The 24,573-nt window shown below is 37.2% G+C and overlaps 1 pseudogene; it reads left to right on the forward strand.

The window, feature by feature from the left end:
* Positions 1–10,796: 10,796 nt before the first annotated feature.
* LOC128111452 (40S ribosomal protein S17-like) overlaps positions 10,797–24,573 on the forward strand; it is a 45,358-nt pseudogene continuing 31,581 nt past the window's right edge.

Here is a 24,573-nt window from a genome sequence, read left to right on the forward strand (position 1 = left end):
GTAACTCTGGGATCCACTCACCCCGTTTAGACTCATCCAACTAGTACCAAGTATGACATTTCCATTACTGTTACATGTTTACTGAGGGAAAAAACTCCTGCAAGATTATCTGAAAACCAAAATTCAGCTTTGACAGGTGAAATCTTAATTAATTAATGTCTTTAAATTTATTCAAATTTATATTTTTAAAGATACTGTTTCTTTGAAACTACATTTCTACCATTATTTCTTCAATAATTCTTGCTAAAAATGCATGAATGTGAAAATTCTAGCTCAGATTTCAATAAACATTTCCATATTAAATGTGATGTTTTGAAAAGCTTTTATGTATAGCCTATATGTGAAACCAGTGGTATTTCTGTCCATAAGATGGAAAGAGAATGAAACAGAGAAAGAATGAGGGACACAGAAACTGAAGGACTAAGAAAGAGAAATAGAAACAAAGTTAGCTGTGGTGGCAAGAAGAAAACATACAGCTCCTATCTTCAGTGCTTCTGGGCTAGAAGGGTGCTGGAAATCCAGGAGTCCATCCAAGAGCAATGCTCCCGTTTGCAATGCTCAGAAGATACACAAATTGAGACGGAGGGCACATATGTCTATGTCACAAGATTTGCAGTCCAAAAGATGAGCCAATGTCTCAACCAGTAAAATGATATTAAATATGACCTAATGTCTATTGTGTTTTATCTTGCTAAGCTTTATATTAAATCATATGAGAAGATTTGAAGTACTGAAACTCTTGGAACTACGCATCAGTGGTTAGGTCCATAGTCGGTAGCCTGCAAGTTTTCCAACCACTTGGAAGATCTCAAAGGGTTACTCAGACATTGGCTATAGGGAAGACATGTCTGTACCCATCCATTCTACAATCACTCACTCAGTGCTCACAGGAAGATTCTGTTCCTGTGGGCTGTAGTATGGATTTTTTTTTCAGTAGCTCAGCCTGACGTCTCTTCCTTTGATTCAGTCTTTGTTCCAGTGTTCTTTATTCTGACAGTTCTATTATGATTTATGAGAAGAATATCTGGAACAATAAACTCAGATGTGGCAGATCTCAATCTCAATCAACCAACAACATCTGTACTATCTTATATGTTGAAGACAATTTACTTTGCTACAATAATACTATTCTATTTTGTTACTATTTTGACTCAATGTGAAAAATTTCCATTCATTTTCAAATAATCATAGTAACATTTAAGTTTATTTATAAACATTTGTAAGATTTATATATTGTGTGTGAAATATGCGGAAATTCTTTTGCTACATTTTTAATGTTCCTTCTTTTAATAAATTCACTGTGGCAGTTTCTTCCCCATTCCATGGGCATGCAAAGGATCTACTTCTGTCCACATCATATCAGGTTAAGGCTGGTACTTAGTGAAACTTTCCTACTTAGCTCTTGATGCCTTATGCTAAGGGATTTTTCTACCTTCCAGGAACTGTGCGGTCACACAGACTGTGCTGTTGGGTCATCCTCCTGCTACTGAGTGACCCTCTTCAGTTCAAGGTCAAAACATCTGAAAATAGCCCCTTAGCTGAGTGGCTACATGCTGGATGGTTCTTTGTCCTTCCTGTCTATGGAATTCTCCAGGGACACATACCTGATTACCACATAGAAAAGCTAAATCTGACCAAGTTTTCTCATTTCATAATTGTCAGCTAAATTATGAAGATATGTAGATTACATTCTTTCTTTTCTCCTAATTTCATGTTTCTCAAAATCTATGATTAAAATTACTTTGTGAATGAAAATTAACCTATAAGCTAATAATATTTGGAGCAACCACTTACAAACTAATGCAGATAACATCCAAGCTCAATATGCCTCTGAAAAATTAAGCCTGTATGTGACATGTACAGAACATAAGCAAAGCTGATACCTACTCCAAAAATTTAACCATCATGCACTCTGTCAAATTTAGACTCTAAATATCTGCTCTGTGTTTCTATGTCTTTGGAGTCAAATAAGATTGTCAATATTTCCCTTGGTCATGTAAAAATGTGTGTATACTCTACTGCAGGAAGAATAATAAAGTAACTTTTTAAAAGCATGGAATATGTATATAAATGACATTACCTTTAAGAAAACAGTACTACAAAGGCCACAAAATAATATGCAATTGCCACAGGTTGCAGTTTATACAGGAAACATATCATTTGTTCTTAAGATTCATACAGATGGCATTACCGCTGCTTGGGCTGGGTTTTAAATCTGCATATAAGAGAAGGGTATTATTATCAAAATAATCATGGAAAGAAGGTGGCATTTGCCTTTCATGTGATGCCATGCATCAGGGGTACAAAGGACAAGTGAGGGAGAATAAGGCCAATATTTTCATTTATGGTTTATCAGTTTGGGGGGAGGGTTTAAACATTCCAAGAACATAATGTGTTTTAATATACGCAGTCTTCTTATCTAGTGAAATATGAACAATGGGATTATTAAACCTGTGACTTGCCACAACCACAAGATTATATTTTAAAAACTTATTCCTTGTTGCTAAAACTGACTGTTTCTCCTTTAGCTAAATACCTAAAGTCTTGTACAATGTGCTGCTGGAGCTACCAGTATGGAAACCAGGCTTATCACTTGTCTACAGATTTGGTTGTATTGTGGTTCCTTTGATTTAAGAACATAGGGCTGTGACTATAGACTTAGTAGTGATGGGTATGGATTTATCTTCTGTCACTGATATTGTTGCAGTAAATTCTTGTCCCAAGGCATAGTGTATATTTACCCTTCTCTTGTGATTGTCTTACCACACTTTCTTTCTACCTGTTTTATGCAATCAGAATTGTTAATGATCAGAATCAAATATGTATTATTAAATTTACATCACTCCTACAGAGGCATCATACACTGAATACATTTTATATTTGTAAATAATTTTGTATAATTATAGAGTAGACAGATTACATTAAATCATGTTTCATAAGTAGAGAGCTTTAGGTTAATTTCTACTAATACTAAGCAGGCTGAACAATGTTAACAGGATTTTCAATGTATCACTATTTGCTTATTCACATTGTTGAGTAATTGCCACATGAGACATTCTGTGTGGTCTTGGTGTTACTTGTATGAAAACAAAGCAGATCTGTATAAAAGATGGTTTAGCTTGGGGCTTGAATTTGGGTTTGGGTTGTGCATACCCACCTACTGTTATAATGTGTCTAATTCCTTCACCTGAAAGTACAAGAAACATAGACCCCTCTTCACAGGTACATTGAACTACTCCAATTTTTGAACAATGGTATAAGTTTCTCCATCCCCCTCTAAGAATCAGATGCAGACATTTTTTTATTTGAATGTATTTCTAATGTACCCTGGTATGAAGAATGAAACAGCTGATCTAGCCTCAACTGGTTCGGTATATAAATTCAGTAAGACAAAACTGTGTTCTGTAGTAGTCTTTTAGAGAGTATCTCTTATTTGTGATCTGTGGTGGTTTGAATAAAAATGGCCCCCATAGACCCATCGGGAGTGTCACTATTAGGAGGTGTGGCCTTGTTGGAGTGGGTGTGGCTTGTTGAGGTGGGTGTGGCTTGTTGGAGGAAGTATGTCTCTGGGGATGGGCTTTGAGGTTTCAGAAGCTCAAGCCAGTCTTAGTGGCTTACTGCCTCCTCCTGCTGACTGTAGATCCAGATGAATGGAACTATCAACTAGCTCTCTAGCACCATGTCTTCCTGCATTCCACCATGCTTCCCACCATGAAGAAAATGCACTAAACCTTTGAACTGTAAGGCAGCTCCAATTAAATGTTTTCTTTTATAAGAGTTGTCATGGTCATGGTGTCTCTTTACAGCAATAAAACCCTAACTGAGACACCATATTATTCACATGTTTGCATTATTGCAGTATTCACCATGCATATGATTAAAATTGAACATATTTTGTGGAGAGACATGTGCAGTAGGAAAATGGAATGAATGACCTTATCTATCAGTCAAAATAGAAAAACACCCCCCCAAACATCCCTAAGTAACCAACTCCTACTCTGAATAATAATCAGGGCTCTTGAGTACTCTCACTCCCACAGCCTGCTGTCAATCGTGACAATATATCCTTCTATATCTTGAACAATACGTTTGCTCCCAATAAAAGTTTGATTATTTTGCAAATCTGTGTAAACACTTCAGTTCTTTGGATAAAAACTAAAAATCTGGAAACATCAGGCCTAGAGGCTGACCATCTGAAGAGCAACTGCTATATCTTAAGTGGAGAAACAAAGCTATTTGATGTGTATGCTAAAGCATGGTGGATGATGCAATGGATGAAGGAAAACTATTGCAAACAATGACAAATTCAAGGCCCAAGGGAAGGACCAAAATGTTCACACTGTATGTAACATTTGAAAAAAATGACAAATAAAAAATGGAATAGTCTGAGTTTATGTATCAGGTATGTATCCACTCCTAGGGACAGACTTTCAGTCCAGTCCACAAATGATGAGTTCTCCGCATAAAAGTCATGCCACTATCATACCAGTGGGCTTACCTAGCCTGGTAGGTTGACCCTGTAGTTTGGAGGGTTTACAGCTGGGTGTGCCCATTGGTGTCTTTTATTTCCTGAACAGCATCTTCTGTCACCATAAAAATTCACCAGTAGAAAGGAAGCTTTCAGCTCAGTTTCCACTTCATTTCTCTCTGTCCTACAAACATAGTGTCTGGTGTTTCTCTAAAGAGATGACGAGCTTTAGTGAAGAACTCACTGCTGTTATTAGCCAAATTGACATAGAGCCAAAGTAAACAATTTGACAACTATGTATCAGAGTCATATTCAAATTGTTTTCTAAATAACCCCTAGATGCCCTTAATAGCTACTTTAATCAATTATAAATCCATTCAAAATTCACAAATTGTGCTTTATGGTTATAGCTCTTTAATATCTTTTAATCTAGGGCAGTCCCACCTTTATGCTGCCTTAAGTCATTAACCTACATAGGCTCTGCATGTTTTGTTATAAAGCACCTGCATATTCTACATACACACCAAAAATAAAAGGTTCTAAAATGTGTTCCTATTTTAAAAAATAAAAATATAGTAGAGAGGAAAAGTGTGTATACAGAAAGAAAAAACAATCAAAAGTCACAGATAATACACTGGTTTTTAGATGATACAGACAGAACAGAAAGCATGGCAAACAACAAATAATGAGTCATTCCTGGGCACTGATAACAAGTCTGAGTTCAGGACATGTATCATGCCATAGATTCATAAATACTATTTTTTTAAAACCTGTTATTTTTTGTTTGGTAACTTCTGTTCTTTGAAAGTCATTATGTAAACTAACTAAAGGGAAGTTTGTCAAATGATATGACCACAGACCCATACACCATTATGAGAGAATGAATGTCCTTACAGCCACTGCAAAGTTTGAATGGCAAAGTATAGCAACTGAGATCAAAATGACATCGAGAAGAAAAAAATGTACGAGTCTTGTTTCTGGAGTGTGGGAATGAAGAGGATACGAAAAGTTTTTAAAGGGAACATACATTGAAGACAAGATTGGAGGTTCAGCAATTCACGGCTATGAGACAAAAGACAGACTGATAAGGAGTGGAGACAGTCAAGTGGAGATATTTCAAAGACAATCAAGATCAAGGTCTAATCACCATTAGGAAAAAAGTCACCATATAAAAAATCCTACTGGGTTGCCTCATCCAGCCTTGATATGAGGGTTTGTGCCTCGACTTATTGTAGCGTGTTGTGTCGTGCTCCGTTAATATCCTTGGGAGGCCTGGTTTTTGTTTTTGTTTGTTTTTATTTTTGTTTTAAGGGTAATGGAGGAGGAGTGTATCTAAGAAGAAAAATAAAAAATTAAGAAAAAGAAAAATTAAGTGTTGAAGAAGTGGAACAATTATAGAGCATTGACTTGGCATAATGAGGCCCTGTGTTTGATTCCCAGAAGCAAAAAGAAAAATCTAAGAGTGGAACAAGTGGGTAAGGTTGAAAATGACTATCACTGTCTAAGCCTGCTGCTTGACCATAAATTCTCAAGTTTATTAATTCCTTATTTATTTATCTCAGAGTTGCAAACTTTCAACCTGGTTTTCTTTACATGGATGCTGATAAAAAATATCATGCAGTATTCATAAAGTCCCCAGGGTAAACTGTTGAAGGAAACTCCACTGCTATAAAAAATAGAGCATTATAAGATGTCAAAAGAGACACTCACGTAAAGTGGTGGTAGTGATGACATTCTGAGAAAGGTCTGTGAAGAAAATTACACCAACATATTATTACCGAGAGAAAACTGTCTATCTTGGTAGCTAAAGGCAATTGCAAACATTCTCTACAATGGTAGAAACTGAAATAAGCACTGGAGATACCCAGAAGGTTCAATTCTTTCTAGTCCTTTTTGCAAAGCAAGGAGTCACAGATTAAACCAAAATAAAGCAAAGACCACTTTGTTCTAGTGCAGAATTGATTTGTGAATCAGGAAAACACAGGAGCACTTTAGAGGCCAGGGAATGCTCCACTGAAGTTCATCAGAGCAAGGTTTTGAACAAAAGGGAGAAAATCCCTTGGGAAGATAAAAGCAAGTCTGAGGTGAGGCCAGCAGTGTTAAACTGAGGCAAACCAAAATGGACACAAATTTTGTCATTCAACTGGTGAAGAGACTGTCCAAAAGGCTAATAGTTCAACCTTATGTTTTCAAGCTTAACAAAGGAATGTTAGATTGCAGAAATTTATTCCTTTTGTGGACACAATGTCTGTGAAGCAACTTATCCCTGTCAGAGCACTCCCTAAGGCTTGGAGAAGGGGTTTTTCTTTCTTCCTTTTCATTTGCCATTCTGTGGTTGTTTTGACTTTGGGTTATCACTTCTAAGAGGTTTTATGGGTTAATGTCATTAGACTTGACTCAAATCTGTTTCCATACAAAGCAATTTGTTCAAATTCCCTATAAAGATTCAAGAATATTTTAAAGGGTCCAGTATTTCTGTAACTCAAAAGATATCACAACACATTAAATGAAATACTTATATCTACATATTAAATGTCTATATTCACATATATGCATTTGTGTATATATATGCATATATATGTCTGTGTGTATATATAAAGAAACAACTGACCAATTTCTCTCCATCCTCCCTTTTTTCTCTTGCTCTATATTCCTTGTCAGGAGATGGATCTGATATATTTGTTGAAACGCAGATGACAAAAGAATTAGAAAAAGGTATGCAATAAAAAGGAAACTTCTCTAAAACAATTTCAAATATAATATTACATACAACATAAATACATGCTTATACTTCTCTTGTATGTAACATTCATAAGAACTGGATCGGTTGACTTACTAGATATTGGAAGTACATATTAAAGGCCCAGTATGATGATTTTGTTTGTTTGTTTAAAGCCACAAACTCCAAGCCCAACATGTCTGCCTAACAACTGAACACAGATAAAATTCTTTTGTACATTCAGGAAATAGAAGTAAAGAAAGGTTAGTGTGTGGAGTCACATCAAAGATGAAGAACACCATCTCTCTACAGACCAGTTCATTATAGGTATGCATTATTTGGTAAAGAAGGATAACATCAAATTAAGGAAACATTTAGAAACTGAGTAAATGCTGTAGACAGTGTAAAACTGAACCAAAGCCCCATGGGATGAGAGCCACTCTGGAGTATTCTTTAATTTTCTAACTTAATCTGTGATTTATTTGATGGTGTTTATGTGAGAGAGCTTTGAATTTGCAAGCAGCTCATACTCTGTCCTTAATTTCTTATATTTATCAAGTTTACTTTGTTTACATATCCTGAGAAGAAGTGTATTTATCCATAGTTCTCTAGAGCACTACTAACATTGTGCATAAAATTCAATCAAATGAGGTAATGTAAAATGTAATGCAGCATTATCATTATTTTTTTAACAAGCATTCTCTATTCTGTTTCCAGGAGAAATTCCTTGCCTTCATTAGCAGAAGCTTCTACCATCATATATTGGTATATAATGAAGATGCAGATTGTCTTAGGAAACACACCATGATAGTTGAATTTATATTCCACTATGCCAAAACAAAATGTGATGTTATTTAGAACCTTCTGAAATTGCCCAAAATTATCAATCAAGGTGGAAAAGCAGAATTGTTTACTTGTTCAGTTTCATAGTCAGGAGAGCTAACAGCCAGAGTGGATACACACTATATTATACTGCTTCTATAAACTCTGCTAGTAATAAATAGAGGAAAAAAGAAACATTCTGAACAGGAAGTAGCAAACACCCACGAAGGATCTTCAGTCAGCATAACCCTGACAAGATTCTTATATGACAGAGAGGAGAGAGACACAGAGAGAGAGAGACAGAGACAGAGACAGAGAGACAGACAGAGACAGAGACAGAGAGAACCTTAACAGGTATTGAAAACCACATACACATTTTAAGGGATTTGCTGTGGACATTTTTTTTTACATATAGTTCTTTGTAGAATAACTTTACTATAAAACTGTTTGGAGAAACTCAAAATATATCAGGCTTTCTTTTGGGTGACCAACCATCTCCCAAATCATGACAGGGAGTCTTGTTATTAGTCACGAATGCTTACCCTTATCTTAGCTCTTGTTTTAATCTGTTTCTTTATCTATATTTTTGCCTCAGAGCTTTCTGCATTTCCTTCATTCTGTGTATCTTCCTTTCCTGTTCACCTCCTCCTCACCCCCACCATCTCCCCCTGTGTCTGGCTGACTGGTGGCTGCCTGGCTTCTGGCCCCTGGCATCTCTCTCTTTCTCCCTCATTCTCTTTAATTCCCTAAGCCTTAATTTCTCCTCCTACTTATTCTCTGTGCCTGCCAACCCCACCTATCCCTCCACTGCCTAGCTAATGACCGTTCAGCTTTTTATGAGACCAGTCAGGTGCCTTAGACAGACAAGGTGAAACAGCAGCACATCTTCACCTAGTTAAACAAGTGCAGCATGAACAAAAGCAGCACACCTTTACATAATGAAATAAATGCAACATAAACAAATGTAACACACTTCTGCATAGTTAAAGTAATGTTCCACAACAAGAAAATACGCTTTTTGTCTACTTAAATAATCCAGATAAGCTTACTCATTATAAAAGTTTTTAACTTGTTATAAGAAAACAGAATGTTTTCAAAGAATGAACGAATTTAGTATTAATTTTATTCTGACATATATTCATTTAACATGGTGTATGAACCGGGTCTTAGTGTGTGGACAGTTACTTGCATTAGTGTATCGAATTTATTCCCAGAATGTTTGGTTCTTCCATGAAATATAAATAAAATAAACAAATGCCCTTTTATTTAATGATTTTTAAATGAAAGAGACAGAGATATGTTCTTATAAGTCAACCTTAACAGCATATATAAAGAAAACCTATAATGAAAGTATATGATGTCCATACTACCATGAAGAGAAAATATGAAATGTGAAATCTGCTATGTACAACTCATTTTATTAGTAAGTTCAACAAAAAGATTTAAATTGACTTTAAAATAACATATTAAATGAGATGAATGTATGTCTGAAATATTATAAGCCATAAAGATCACAGTAGTTGGGAGTGGTGGAAAAAACTCAGTGCAAGCCAGGGAGAGGTACGTGCTTTATAGAAATGGTGAGAGAGTCAGGAGCAGTGGGAAAAAAGACAAATATTTAGATTGTAAGAGGGTGGAAACCAATGAACAAGTTATGTAGAAGTAGACCTGTAGGAGAGTACTGTAGACCTATGAAGTGTTTTTACGAAAGCATTAAGCTTGGATCACACCAAGACTTACATTCTAATCCACAGTTAGTAGAAAATATGAAAGTTCAAGGATGAAATGAACATGAGAGAAAATAAACGCAATATTTAGCTGTAACACAAACTAACCTGCTTTTGTCAAGAAATCAACAGACTAAAAATGTATACTAAGTGAATGTAATATGTAAAACTGACTTGCATCCTTATTTTAGTAAAATAAGAAGGACAATTCCTCAAACTGAGGAATGGTGTCTACAAAGATCCTTTTAATATTACATGCAGTATTGAGACCCTAGCCAGACATGGTGGCACATGCTTTTAATCCCAGAACTTGTGAGGCAGAGACAGCTGGATCTCTGTGGGTGTCAGGAGAGCTTGATATACATAATGAGTTTCAGGTCAAGGAGAGTGGCTTGTCAGTGTTAATTTTGGCTCATACTTCTGGAGATCTCAGGTCAAGATGCCACATCAAGTGATTGCCTTCTTGATGACAGAATCACAAAGTTACATAAGATAGTATCTCAAAAGAAATCATCTAGGAACACATGTATATAAGTATATTCTTTCTCCCTCTGCCTCTCTGTGTCTCTACTGCTCTCACTCACATTCTGTCTATCTCTGTCCCTTTCATATATCTCTCCTTGTGACCATCACCATTAATCAGTGAGAACTCTATCTTATTAATCTTATCTAATCCTTATCACATTCCAAAGGACCCAAACCCAAACATAATAGTCAGGATGATTTTTCACAGAACTATGCATACCAATAAGGATCAAATTTCAATACAAGCAAACTTAGGGACATTCAAAACATGTACAAACCATAGCATTTCTTTTAATTACATATTTTTTAATACCATAATTGGATTTATAGCTAGAGTAATGAAACAAGAAATGAAAATAAAACACATATGATCAGGAAGAAAAAAAATAAATGTCTGCTTATAGAGATGTGAACTTTAGATAGAAAATACAAAAGAGAAAACAAACTCCTCATACCAATAAGCTTCTATGGAAAGATTGTAATATACATGTCAATATACAAAAGTCAATAACCATCCTATGCACCAACCGGGAACATGGAAAACTTGAAAAGGAAAATGCAATACAACTTACATTTGCAGCCCTCAGAACTGAAGCAAGTAGGCAGAAATACAACAAAACATGCATGGAGTCTAAGAGACAGAAACAATAAAACTCAGATGAAAGAAAAAATCTGCACAAGTAGAGAGTCAACAAAATTCCAGCAAATTATTTTCTTTAAGGCAACAAACTGATTGTGATGTTTACATGGTGACACAGCAGATTTAGACTAGCTAAAACAATAATGACAAATTTATGTTGTAGATGTATGAACTTCAAAACTAAGGTATAGTAGTCAAGATAATTTGGCACGAATGAAAGAATAGACACACAGACCAGATCAATAGTATAGAACAGAGACCAAGAACTTACCTGTATTAATTGCCTACTGATCTTTGACAATTAAGTAAATCATGAATGTTTCATACAAATTAAAATTCACTAAGCTATTTATGAATGTTACATCTTTAGAGTAAAGTAAGTAACCAGAATACTAGGGAGAAGTAAACAAATAAAAATACCTGTCCAAATTAGACTGTGAAGTGAGAAAGGTCTTCCCAAAGGTATTACTAGCCTCCTGATAGATACATATGAATAGAAATACCAAGACAATGACTAAAAAGGCATTTTGTTCCGAGGAGAAAAACAGCAGATATTTGAAGCAATGATAACGTAAAGGAATTTATCGTAGATACAACAAAAGTAAAGGAGAAAGTGAGAGTAGAAAAACTAAGATTGGGAGAGAGGGGAAGGGAGGAAGAAGAGGAAGAAAGACAGGGAGAAAGGACCAGGCAGAAAGAGGGGTGGCAAAAGAGAGGGACTGGGAAGCCAGGCGCAGGCAGACTAGATGATTCTCTCTGTAGCTGAAACACAAAAGATGGTCTCTGAGAATCTGAGAGTGGGATGTGGTCTTCAGAGGCTGTGGGTGGGAAACTGATTAATGAGCACTAAGTTACCCTTAGGTGAAAGTACCTTTGTCGCATTGCATAAGGGTAACTGTAAAGAAATGCAGATTATGGTCTAGTGCAAAACCCAAAAGAAAGAGTTTTGAATATTTCACCATAAAGAAATGACTGAGGAGATACTGCTTTAACCTAATGTTTAAACATTATCTAATATATACATGTATTGAAATATGTAGTAAACCATTAATACATACAATAATGTGTTCATCAAATAACAAATAATTTTAATTTAAATTGACAAAAGGCAAAAGCATGTATTTTAAAAATACTTTAAACTCTAACTGCAAAAATTATAAAAAGAAACAAAAGCTAAATTCAAAGCTAAAAGAATAAAAAGAATAATGAACTCAATAATAATGATAACAGAAAATATCAATTAATGGAAATAAATAAAATACAGAACAGGAATCAACAGAGAAAGGTGACAGGACCAAAGTTCACTCTCTGGGAGGAAGTAGTCAGCAAAATGAGCCAATGTTTAGTTACAGAAACAAAGAACAAAGAAAAAATGACAACCACTGAAGTTATACTTGAGGGAAGGGACATTGCAACTTACTTAAAGAAGTACAGGGACTATGAGGAGTACCATGAACAACTGCATGCTAACATGTTAGATAATAAAGATGAAATGAAAAAAAATGCCCAGAAGAATACAGCTACTGAAGCTTTGTCTGTAAATCTGAACAGATATACTAGTAGCAGGGTCACAGCCATTGCAGATACTCATGGCACTGCCCTCCTGCATTCTACATGAGCAAACAAGCTCCCCTGGGGGGGGGAGTCTCTAGCAAGAATCAAACAGTCTGCTAAGTCATAGCATGTTTTGCACAGATGAGCAAAATGGAACAGAATAAAAGTTCTCAAAGGATGAGCTAGCTTCTGGTGCAGAAAAAAATATCAGAAGAAACATGAGTCATGTCTTTATGTCTTTCTGCAAAAGTACAAAAAGACGTCCTCCATTCTGCTCAAGTCCCAAGTCAAAACCCAGCTTCAAGCACAGAATCTGGCCATTGCAAGCTTCTGTTGGAAGGCCTAGACCCCTACATATTCAGAGTGTCTGCATATCACACACCCAAAAATGTTGATAGTTCTTATTCAATAAGCCATTTCAGTTACTCCTGGACTTAAGTTTTTTCTACAGTCACAAGGATTTGAACAGTTACTGGCTCCAGCTGATTACAGCCCCTGTCTTGGTCTTGAATCAAAATCAGAATATGATACAAAAAGTTTATAGCACAAAAACCTATTGTTTTATTCTGGTTAGCAATTTTAAATATAGACACGATGTAATTTTAACAGTATTTTGATTCATCATTAGTAGCACAATTGTAAAGAGAGCCATCATTAACTTCATTTTGAGAAATGAATAAAATTACGTCTCATTGTAGGATGTCACTGCCCTCAGTCTTTGTACAGTCATTTCTTCATTAGTTTCTTGTTCTTCCTCTTTCTTCCCTCTTCAAAATGCCACGCTATCTCGTTTCAATTTATTCCAGTCAATTATCACTGAGGTGGCCAATGCCTTGCATCATGTCTGACACATTAATGACAGCAATTTGCAGTGTTGAGCACTCTGTTTTCCAGCAACTTTGTCTCCCCACCTCCTCCACTCTGTGGCTACCGAGGCTTCTGGAAGATAAGGGAGGCTACTTCCAGGTGGAATTCATTGTCAAAAAGCTTCCCCATCATTTTTTTTTTAAATCAGATTCCCACAACAACAACAAATCTTATTTTCTTGTCACATACTCGACTATTTTCCACCCAGAGGAATGGTTTTATTATCCATTTATCTATGTGCAATGTAAGCAATGATGAAAAGTCCACATAAACTCTGACATACCCTGTCATCTTGTAAGCTCATAGGTAGTTATCATTTTGCAAAGCCCAATGTTGCTGGCAACACTGCATTTCGGTTGCCAGGATCCTAGTAAACTTGTGATGAATGTGGCTTTGATGTGCCCTCAATCCAGAGTATATCTGATGGGTCTTAGGCTAAATCGCTTTGTCTTGAGGTTCAGTTTGAAGCTTATTCACAGAACAATATTTGTTCCCAATGTCCCTGCTTGCAAATGCTTGATTGTGTATTCTCTTCATAGGCTTCTGTATAGTTTTAATAATGCTACACACTTGAATTTTGCTGTGTAGAGCTGGAATCATTATTTTTAGAGAATGGGATCTCAACAAAAATGAAATCCAAATCTCTTCAGTGAAAAACATTATAGTATATCTTCAGATGACTGCCTTCAGCCTGATGTCATGAGAAGGCATTAAGAAGCAGTGTGAGAAAAACCGTATTTGAAAAATGTTCATCTCTCAACCACAGTAAAGAGGTTGCATATGCTTAGAAAATGAAGGAAACTGAAGGCATATTTGTGTGGTTAGCTGAATTCTTCATCCCCCCAAATGAATATGTTTAATTTATATGTGAAACTATGTACTCACATGTAGGTTATGTATTTATCATTTAGAATCACTGAATAAACAAAGGTTTTCAGTTATCTATGAAATTCTATTTTTAAGAAAAAGATTCCAACTGTACTTGCACTTGGGGCCAATGAGATGGTGCGGTTGGTAAACATGATTGCCACAGAGCTGGATGACCTGACTTTGATCCCTAGGAGCACACGATAGAGTAAGAGAACTCGTTCCCATGACTTGTTCTATGATCTCCATATCCATACTGTGGCACGTGTGCAGGTACCCAAATAAATAAGTATACATTTGTTTAAAACTTTTATTCACATGTACAAGAATTTACTATTAACTTGACACAAATATTAAGATTAAAAATTGGAGGCCTAGGGCTGGAGATGGCTCAACAGTTAAGAGCACCGTTTGACCATCAACAGTTAAGACCGCTCTTCCAGAGGTCCTGAGTTCAATTCCCAGCAACTGCATGGTGGCTTACAGCCATCTGTAATGGGATCCAGAACCCTCTCTGTCATGCTGACATACATGAAGACAGAGTATTAATATATATCAAATAAATAAATCATGAAAGGAAAATTGAGTCCTGTAGTTCTACACACCCAGTCATGGTGGTATAGATAGGTTCTACATGTAGCAACAGTAAATTTGGACATTTACTATTCATTTTGTAGCCTATATTCATACCTAAAGACTCTACATGGTAGCAATTATTGATGCTGCACTGGAGGTCATGAGAGTAGCTGATAAAGCTGAGGACATCCAGGCAATCCTTATGGTAGAGATTATTAAGGACTGAACCAAGTTAATAAACAGCTACCATAGGGTTGATAGTTCTTCTGATACTCATTTCACTGTGATTGAACTGCCCTGAGGCTTCTATTAAAAAGCCAAAGCTAAAGCAGCTACCTAAAGATTCATCAACTCACTTTCAACAGATAAGGGAACCTACTTTTTCCATCCACTGTTTCTAACCAGTGATCGTATCTCCATTGCTCAGTAGCCTTTCTGTGCTGGCCACCATGGAGGAAGGAGGCAGCCTCTGTCTACCACTCCTCGGATTCCCTGGTCTCTCAGACAACTGAAAATTTGAAATGCAAATTCCAGCATTTTAATTCCAGCCCCTCTTGTCAAATTTATTTTTAGCTCTGATATCAACTACTTTTCTGGTACTTCAAATTTTAGAAGGCTTACACTTTCATTTTTAATAAAAATGCTTAATTAATCCTCACAAACGGTGTCCTTATTTTTACTTACTCTGTTCAAATTTATAATATTATAGGTACATCATTTAGAATCCAAAAGTAAATTTCCCTGTACTATAGCTGATATATCCCTCAGGAATGGACATATGCTTATGAGGAAAAAATGAGCCACTTAATATATTCTGGCTTTTTATGAAATAAGTAATAAGATCTTGAATTTTATTTGCTTTCACCTTTTCATGATTAAATGCATTTTCCTTTCACTCTGACTTCTAAATACAATCTATGCACAGAACTTAAATGCCAGAGGCAGGAATGGAACTGCAGCTGAGTTGCCAGAGTGCCTGCTTGGCATTCACAAAGTCCCAGGTTCAAGTCCTCGCATCCTATGAATGAGGCATGGTTTTGTACAGCTGTAATCCTAATACTTGGGTGGCAGAAAGAGGAGGATCCAAGTTCAAAGCCATTCTTTGGATACCTAGTAAACTGATGGTCAGCCTGGCTATATGATACTCTGACTCAAATAAAAACAAAATAGCCAGAGACAATAACAGGAAAAAAAAAAAAAAAACATAGTCCTGTACTAATCGCATAAGACAGCCATAGCAGAAGCACTATAACCTGGATGATTTTAAAATCTATTCCCTTTGTTTTGGAAGTAAGTTCTCCAAAGTCAAGGTGTTGGCTGGCCATGTCATCTCTGGGTTCTCCAGGGAAGAATTGTTCCCCCACTTTCTCTGATTAAGGCTGTGAGTAGCACTTGTTTACAGGTATAGACATAGATATTTAGAAGACACCTTGGCGCCGGGCGGTGGTGGCACACGCCTTTAATCCCAGCACTCGGGAGGCAGAGCCAGGTGGATCTCTGTGAGTTCGAGGCCAGCCTGGGCTACCAAGTGAGCTCCAGGAAAGGCGCAAAGCTACACAGAGAAACCCTGTCTCGAAAAACCAAAAAAAAAAAAAAAAAGAAGAAGAAGAAGACACCTTGGCACCATGGCAATTTAGTTAAACAACACTAGTAAGTTCACCCCTTGCCTGGTCACAGGAGATGCCCAGTTCAGCTATGTATCTGCTATTGCTAAAACCCAGGCCAGGAGAATAAGCCCATCCCTGATACTGCCTAGAGCACCAGGACCCAGAGACCTAGAATAGAACAAAACATGACTGGAAGGGAAAAAAATGTCAATGTACTGATGCCTAACTGTATTCTGCTATACTCATAGATTGGTGCCTAGTCTAATTATCATCAGAGAAGCTTTATCTAGCAACTGATGGAAACAGATGCAGAAACCCACAGCCTAACAAGAGGCAGATTTTGGGGAGAAAGAGGGGGAGACAGGATTGAAGGAGCCAGAGGGGTCAAAGACACCACAAGAAAAACTCACAGAATCAACCCACCTGGGCTCATAGAGGTTCACAGAGAATGAACCAACAACCAGGGAGCCTTCTTGGGACTGACCTAGGCACTCTCCATATATATTATAGTTGTGTGGCTTGGTCCTCTTGTGAGACTCCTAACAGTGGGAGCAGGGACTGTCTTTGACTCTTTCACTGGCTTTTCAGACCCTACTCCTCATACTGGGTCTCCTTGCCCAGCCTTAATACATGAGGAGGTGCTTAGTCTTACTGCAACTTGATATGCCATGTTTTGTTGATTTTCATGGGAAACTTACCCTTTCCTAAACAGAAATGGAGGAAAAGTGGATTGGGGTGTAGGAAAGTGGGGTAGTAGTGGAGGGAGAGATTTGGAGGAGAAGGAGGGGAAACTGTGGCTTGGGTGTAAATTAAACAAATAAATTATTTAATTTTAAAAAATTAATTAATTAATTAAAAATAGATGAAAAAGGGGAGAAGAATGGGAGAAAGCATCCAGTAGAAGCTTCCAAACACAATACTGGTTTCTTTGGACTGTTAAATTTAAGAATAAACAAATTGGAAAGTCATGTGTTCTACTCTTTGAAGAAAGCTAGGTCAAAAAGAAAGATAAAATACACAGAAAAAAAGCAGACAATACATTTTCTTTTCAGTGTTTGAAGCTGAGGTTTAAACCTCTTAAAACATAATGAGAAAGACTACAGAATTCTTCGGGAATGTGATTTCTAACTTGCAGCAGAATTTTAAACCCATGGTAGTGTGGTGATATTGTGCACCCAATATATTGTGTAACTGAATAAATTTATCTGGGGTCAGGGAACAGAACCGCCACTAGATATAGAGGCCAGAAAATGGTGGCACACACACCTTTAATCTTAGCATTCCGAAGGCAGAGATCTGTTTGGATCTCTATGAGTTCAAGACCACACTGGAAACAGCCAGGCATGGTGACACATGCCTTTAATCCCAGGGAGTGATGGCAGGAAGCAGAAAGGTATACAAGGCATGAGAAGCAGGAACTAGAGCCTTGTTAAGCTTTTAGGCTTTTAGTAGCAGTTCAGCTGAGATTCATTACGGATGAGGACTCAGAGGCTTCCAGTTTGATGAAACAGGATTGGCTGAGAAGGTGGTGAGGTGATGTTAGCTGTAGCCCATTGTGTTTCTCTCATCTTTCAGCATCCATCCCAATACCTAGCTCTGGGTTTGTTTTTATTAATAAGACCTTCTAACAATTTGTACTACAGGGTAGGAAGAATGTGTAAATTCGTAGGAGCTGGAGAGATGACTCAGCAGTTAAGAGCACCTGTTCTTTCAGAGAACCTACATTCAGTTCCCAGTACCTACATTGTGGTTTATAACCATCCATAAGTTCAGGACCAAGCAATTCATGCACTCTTCTGACTTCCCTGGGCAATGGATACTCATGTGGTACATAAACATACACGCATGAAAAAACACTCATATATAAAATAATTTTTTAAAGAGAGAGGGAGATAAAAATTCGTTCAAGGGAACAGGAAAGCTAAAAGATGTATAGCTAAATAGATGTATAGTTCATAGTCCTAGAATGTAGATGCTGAATTAAATACCTGTTGGCAAGCTCTCTCACTTTCTGTGAAATTTGAAAGGACAAACTCTGAGAATGGCCCATGTTATTGTAGCCATAATAAATTTGACACAAGACCGAAAGGAATGGTAAAGACTTAAAACTGGGTCCATGCATTGTGTTTTCTGGAAATCTAAGCAGGTATGCTGTTTGGTCCCATGGGTGTTTATTATGTTAATACTTTGTAATCAACATTCTGAGTGGAGGTAGAAAAAAGTAAGATTGGATAATTGGGGGAGAAATCACACACAGCTCTGAGTGCACAACATGGCCCCATCCTACAAGTTGCTCTGACATTGAAAAAGGTCACTGGAGTCATCCACCTGGGTCTATATACCACAGGCTTAGGTAATCCATGTGTTATGGGTCACCTCTGGAAAGGTAAGACTTCAAATGGAGCTGGTTTAAAGTACTAGAACATTTCTTATGTCCTACTTGCTTAATACAGCCCTCAAATAGGCCAGAGCAGTCAAGCTCTCCATAAACTAGAGTCGTAGGGAGCTTCTCCATGTTATCATCCTGCACATCACACCTCCTACTGTTCTACAGAAAGACCAGAGCATGTAGTATGCCACCAATCTGAGCAGTGTTGTGAATTTTTTATAGTAACACTAGTAACTAGGAAATAAAAATATGAGACACGACCATGTACACAGTATAATTTCTAGTTATTCATTGAGAAACAGAAACTTCCTTCCTGAAATTCTCATAAAGAGTATTGAATGTCCTGTCTAATACTAGTTTTCATGAACATGACTAGGAAAGCGTGTAAAGTTGTATACCAGAATAATTTGATTATCAATGTGCTGTAGACAGCAGATATTAGACCTCATGGCATTGAAATAGTATAAATTTTCAGGTTGAACAAATGCCCATGGAAATATAAAAAAATGTAGTCATTTAGAATACAAATCAAGAAATTATTTTGATCATATTTCTATGCAGTTAACTGAAACTGAAACACAGAATCCACAAAAAAAATTGGAATAAATAAGTGAAATCTGGAGTTGGTCTTTCTTGTCAGACTTTCTCTGAACTGCTAACCCGAAGATAATGACCCGGAGACTTGTTATTAATTAGGAAAGCTTGACCTTAGCTTAGGCTTATCTCACTAGCTCTTATAACTTAAATTAACCCATTTCTATCAATCTACACTCTGCCACATGGCTCTTTACCTCCCCCATTGTACATCTGGCTTCCTCAGTGTCTTGCTGATGTCTTTCATTTCTACATTCATCCCCCTAAGTCTCTCTGCCCAGAAGTCCTGCCTAGCTATTGGTCATTCAGGTCTTCATTAAACAAACCACAGCAATACATCTTCACAGATGGTACAAATATCCCACAATGGGAATCCAGTCAGAACCTAAACAACATGACAGCTACTATAAAATCATATTATCTTGGACTGAAAGCTTAACTTTGTGATTTATGCCCTTATTTTTTTTGGTTATAAACTAAACTGTTATATCTACCTCATAGGCTTTTTAAAAGTTTTTATAAAATAACTTCAGCATGTTGCCTTGAATGCTACTTTATAGCTCACACCTGTCAGCTCCTTCCTTAAATCGCTAACTGCATGAATGGGTATCATGAAATTATTCAAATCTGATCATTCTTATCAACATACTGCATGCTGATGGGCCTGTTGTACAATATGGACCTAATAATTATTTTCTGACGTGGACAACGTCTCTTTGTGAAGTTGAAGATGACCAATCGTACCAGTAGCCTGTGCTGTATCTGAGAGCAACCTGAGTTAGGATTCCGCTGCGACTTGTGAGTTGAAAGGAAAGTGCGAAACTTCCTCAGGGCTATCCTAATGCAGTGGTGCGTGTTTATATAAATAAGACGTGCGTGATGTGAAGCTATAAAGGTTCATCATCCAGTGTGGTTCTTTCATGTGGCATAAAAGGCCAGATCCCTCTGGGCACCACAAGGTCCAATAAAGTATAAAAGACTATAAAGTTGGTGATGTGTGTTAATGAAGAAAAATAGCAGGCTCGCTTAGCTAAGTAAGTTTATTAGGGAGCTCATTTGCATTTGCTTCCTCATGGAGATAATAGAAGAGAAATTATATAAGCAACACTACCAGGGGTTATAAAAACCAATGTCATTATTTATGAATGCCTTCTTTGAGAACAGTGCCTTCAAGTACTCTGATGTCAAAGTATGACTGGGTGAAAGGTTCTGACCGTAGACTAAACTCCTTGCTCCTGGTAAAGTGATGCCAAGCAGAGAGAAAGCTGAGAAGAAATATTGGAGCATCACCTACGTTGTGGAAGTTTTATTAGAGTGTATCATGAGCTGAATGTAGAGGAGACCACATAATTTATAAAGCAGGAAAACGATAATCTGTCTTCTCAAGAAATTTAGGTGCCCTAATAGCCAGAGCTAGGGCCATGGCAACAACCAGGCAGCTAAGGATTCCATGGACATGCAGGACCCAAGTAGAAGGAAATTAGTAGCCACAACCAGATACATGTTCTCCATACATATTTCATGAATGACATGCAGTCTTCTGAAATGGATGCTAAATGACCTTCATCTTCTGCATCCCACACCCTTGTTTCCGGTCTTTTGCTTATGTGCTAAACAAAAATTACGACTTGTTTCTAATGGATTGGTTACAGTAAATGTGACAAAAATGCCACTTGCACAATCAAGTTGTAAGACGATGCCTTTTGTCTTGCTGACACTCTCTTAGACTTCTTTTATACACACTTGGGTGGAAGGCCCAAGTGGCAAGCAATGGCTTTTACAGGGTAGCTAAGTCATCAGTCCCAACATGCAGCAAAGAGTTGAATTCCTTCTATAGCCATGTAAAAAGGTTTTGAGGGGAGTCTTCACCAAGTCCAGATGGCTATGGAACTGTTCCCAGTTAATCCCTTTCTGAAGGCTTTTAAGAAATTCTCAGGCAAAGAACCCAGCGAATCCATATCCAAATTTCTGACCACATCGTAGGAGGGCATAAAAGCCTTGTGTGGCTTTAAGTCATTTTGAGGTTATTTGTTTGACCATATTTTACATAACTGAAATTTCTTAGTAGTTAAAACCTTTGATATCAAGTCCATAAATTTCAGATTGAAAACAAAAATTATATTATCTGAGGGTTATTGCCAACTTTTTCAGAGGTCACACACCCAAAAGCTGTTTTCCACAGGGACTGTCACTTCACTTTGTCCAAGCTGAATTACTTTATGAAATCCCACTTGTGGGAGTCTGACAGAGTCCAGCTCTGACCTGCTCCACCTTTTGAAGGGTGGAGGAAAGAGGAATGAGGAAATATTAGGTAGAAAGATAGAAAGAGATGATAAGAAAGACAGAGACACAGGATAGCTTCAGGAGGGCCCTGGGTCAATACCCAGTTGCCCAGTCATTCAAAAGGGCTTTTCATAATATGCCAAGGGGAAAGGCAAAAGATCTGCCCCTTGCACAAAGTACCAACAAGTATAGACCCTTCCAAACACCTGGTAATCTCACCCCTGACCAAATCATCCCACTATGCAGCCCTGCTGGGTGAAGCAAGCCCAGATTCTCTGACTCGGAGTAAGGTCTCACTAGATAACCTCTGTGGGCCCCCATACCCACTGCTCTAGAGTAATGGTGAGCAGACAGTATCTGCACATTGACTGGCTCAAATATAGTTCCGTCTTTATCTAGATATTTTATTTTTCATGTGTCAGTCATCTGTTCATGTAGTCTCTATTCTAAAGTCTTCTTGGAATTTAATTATTTTTATACATAAAAATGCTTGAAATCCACTCTTGAATGTATGAAGGATTAAATATGCACTTCTAGTTTTTTGTTTTGTTTTGGGTTTGTTGTTGTTGCTGTTTTGTTTTGTTTTGTTTTAAGGATAGTCATTTGTCTTCAGTCACAGACCCAGTTTCTTGTCTTTATTAGATCCATTCCATTTGTTTTCATTTAGTGTGGTATTTTTATCTGAACATACTATAAAAGGAGAGGCTAGCATATCAATCAGGACCCAGAGTCTTCTCCTGTATTTGAGATCCATTTTATGCTCTGTAGCCACAAACATACCCAGAGATTCTCTGAGCAAAGAACATTCCACCTGCTCAGATAAAGTCGAGCGCTCTCCTTTCTGGAAAAACAAGCAACATAATCAATTTGGAAACAGAAGAAATTCTTTCTATCAAAACTGAGTGTTCAACAGAAACACCTGGAATAGCTAAAATATGTATCTACCATGCCAGATGCCCACACAGAAAGAACCTAATTCAATTGGGATACAGCCTAAAATTAAAAGCTTTCTGAGGGATTGTAATGGGCAATGAGGATTGGAAATCACTGATTTAGCATGAAGCCCCTTGTTAAAATATCAAGAACTATAGAGGCTTATTTCAAGTGACATGGATAATTATTGCTAATGCCAGGACTAGATGACGAATCCTCTGATACTGGATACTTGGCTGTTCAACCACTGAGTTTCTCTGCATGCACTCATTATTTCAATCATTCATCAAGCAAGAATATAATGAGAAATTATTTAATATAAGAAATGATAGGAACACATTGATAAGCAACTCAGAGTCACCAAGTGATATTTTTAAGACTAACATTTTAGAGATTTATAGTAAGAAAATGTGACTGGATACATTCAAGTATATGCTTACAACCTTGAGCATACAGTATAGGAAAAGTGTCAGGTTCACTAGAGTGTGCAGAGGCCTGCTTGATTAGCACTGAGGAAGAAAGGAAGTGCATCCAGAAGGAAAATATAGGGATTATATTAAGTATAACCACTCGAAAAATTGTGTTCTCTCAAAAAGATTAGTCTTAGTAAGTGTATTGAGTTATTTTTTCACTGCTGTATGTCACTCAGCTTATAGTGTGGAAGCTGATGATTCAAACATCATGGCACCAGATCCGGTGAGGGCCACCCTGCCTACATTAACTCATGGAAGACTGTATCATGGGGTAGCAAAATGGGAAGCCAAAGAGATAAGGAGTCAGGCTTTCTCTCTCTTATATAACCGTCTGGTGAGACATTCAAATCTAGTGAGAACTACATTAATTCATCCCAAATAGCAGTGGCTCCATTGTTCTAAGGACTGCCCCTGTCCATTCATTTCATGGCTCTATTCCATCATTGACTTATCGAGGCCCAAGCTTACAACACATGGGCATGTGGGGCATAGTCCTTATCTAGGTGAGGTTTGCAAAAACATTGTGTGAAGATTGTCTAAATGAGCCAGGCTTGGTAGTGCGTGCCTCTGGCCTGAGACTATGAAAGGGGGATGATGGCTTAAAGGTCGTTCTCCACGGTATAACAAGTTAAAGAAGAACATGGTCTAAGTGAAATCCTGTCTCAAAACAAACAAATATTATCTAAATGATAGCAACAAATCCCATTCTTTTCATTAAGATGTTTACCCTGTAAGAATTTTATAGACAGATAGGACAAAATATGATCACAACCATTCTCCCATTTCCTCCTCCCATTCACCCAAATCCCCACTCTTCTATGTCTCCCAAATATGTTACCCTCCCCAATTCATGTCTTCTTCTCTTTTATTTTGTAATAACCCATTATGCCCAATTAGTGCTGTTTATATGTACATGTGTACGCAGCTTTTCCCTGGAGTAAGGGGAACTGACTAGTAACCACACCCTAAAAGAAGAATGATTCTCCCTTTCTCAGCAGCTGTCTGCTGTCAATACCACCTCAATAAGGAGTGAGGCAAGTTATGACTTCGTACTGAAAAGGGATATTTAGCTTTCTTTAGAGTGCAGTCCCTAGCAGTCTGACTAGCCTCCAGTGCATGACTGTATGTATGAAGACAGAAGCCGCACAAATCTGGCTTGGTAGGTTACAGAAGAATAAATCACATGACATTTGGAGGGGCTGGAGAGGTAGAAGTGCATCTGTAAAGATTTAGCGGGGATGGATGTGCTCAAAATATATCATATGTGTGTATAAAAACCTCAAAGAAGAAAAATATTATGGTAGAAAAAGAATGTGGTTGTCATAAGTAAAGATATACTTCCCATGGATAAATGTAGCTAGTGCAAATTAGTTTTCTGTTTTGTAGCAACAAATATAACTATAGAAAAAAAACTAGTTTTCAGAATAAACAATAACTTAAAATAAATACAGTAATTAGAGTTAAACACATTTGTTATATGTTTCTATGGAAGCATAGTGCATGATAATTATTTGGTTGGCAATCTGTCC

This window comes from Peromyscus californicus, unplaced genomic scaffold, assembly GCF_007827085.1.
Source record: "Peromyscus californicus insignis strain IS unplaced genomic scaffold, ASM782708v3 Scaffold_16__1_contigs__length_79575227, whole genome shotgun sequence".
Taxonomy (NCBI): domain Eukaryota; kingdom Metazoa; phylum Chordata; class Mammalia; order Rodentia; family Cricetidae; genus Peromyscus; species Peromyscus californicus.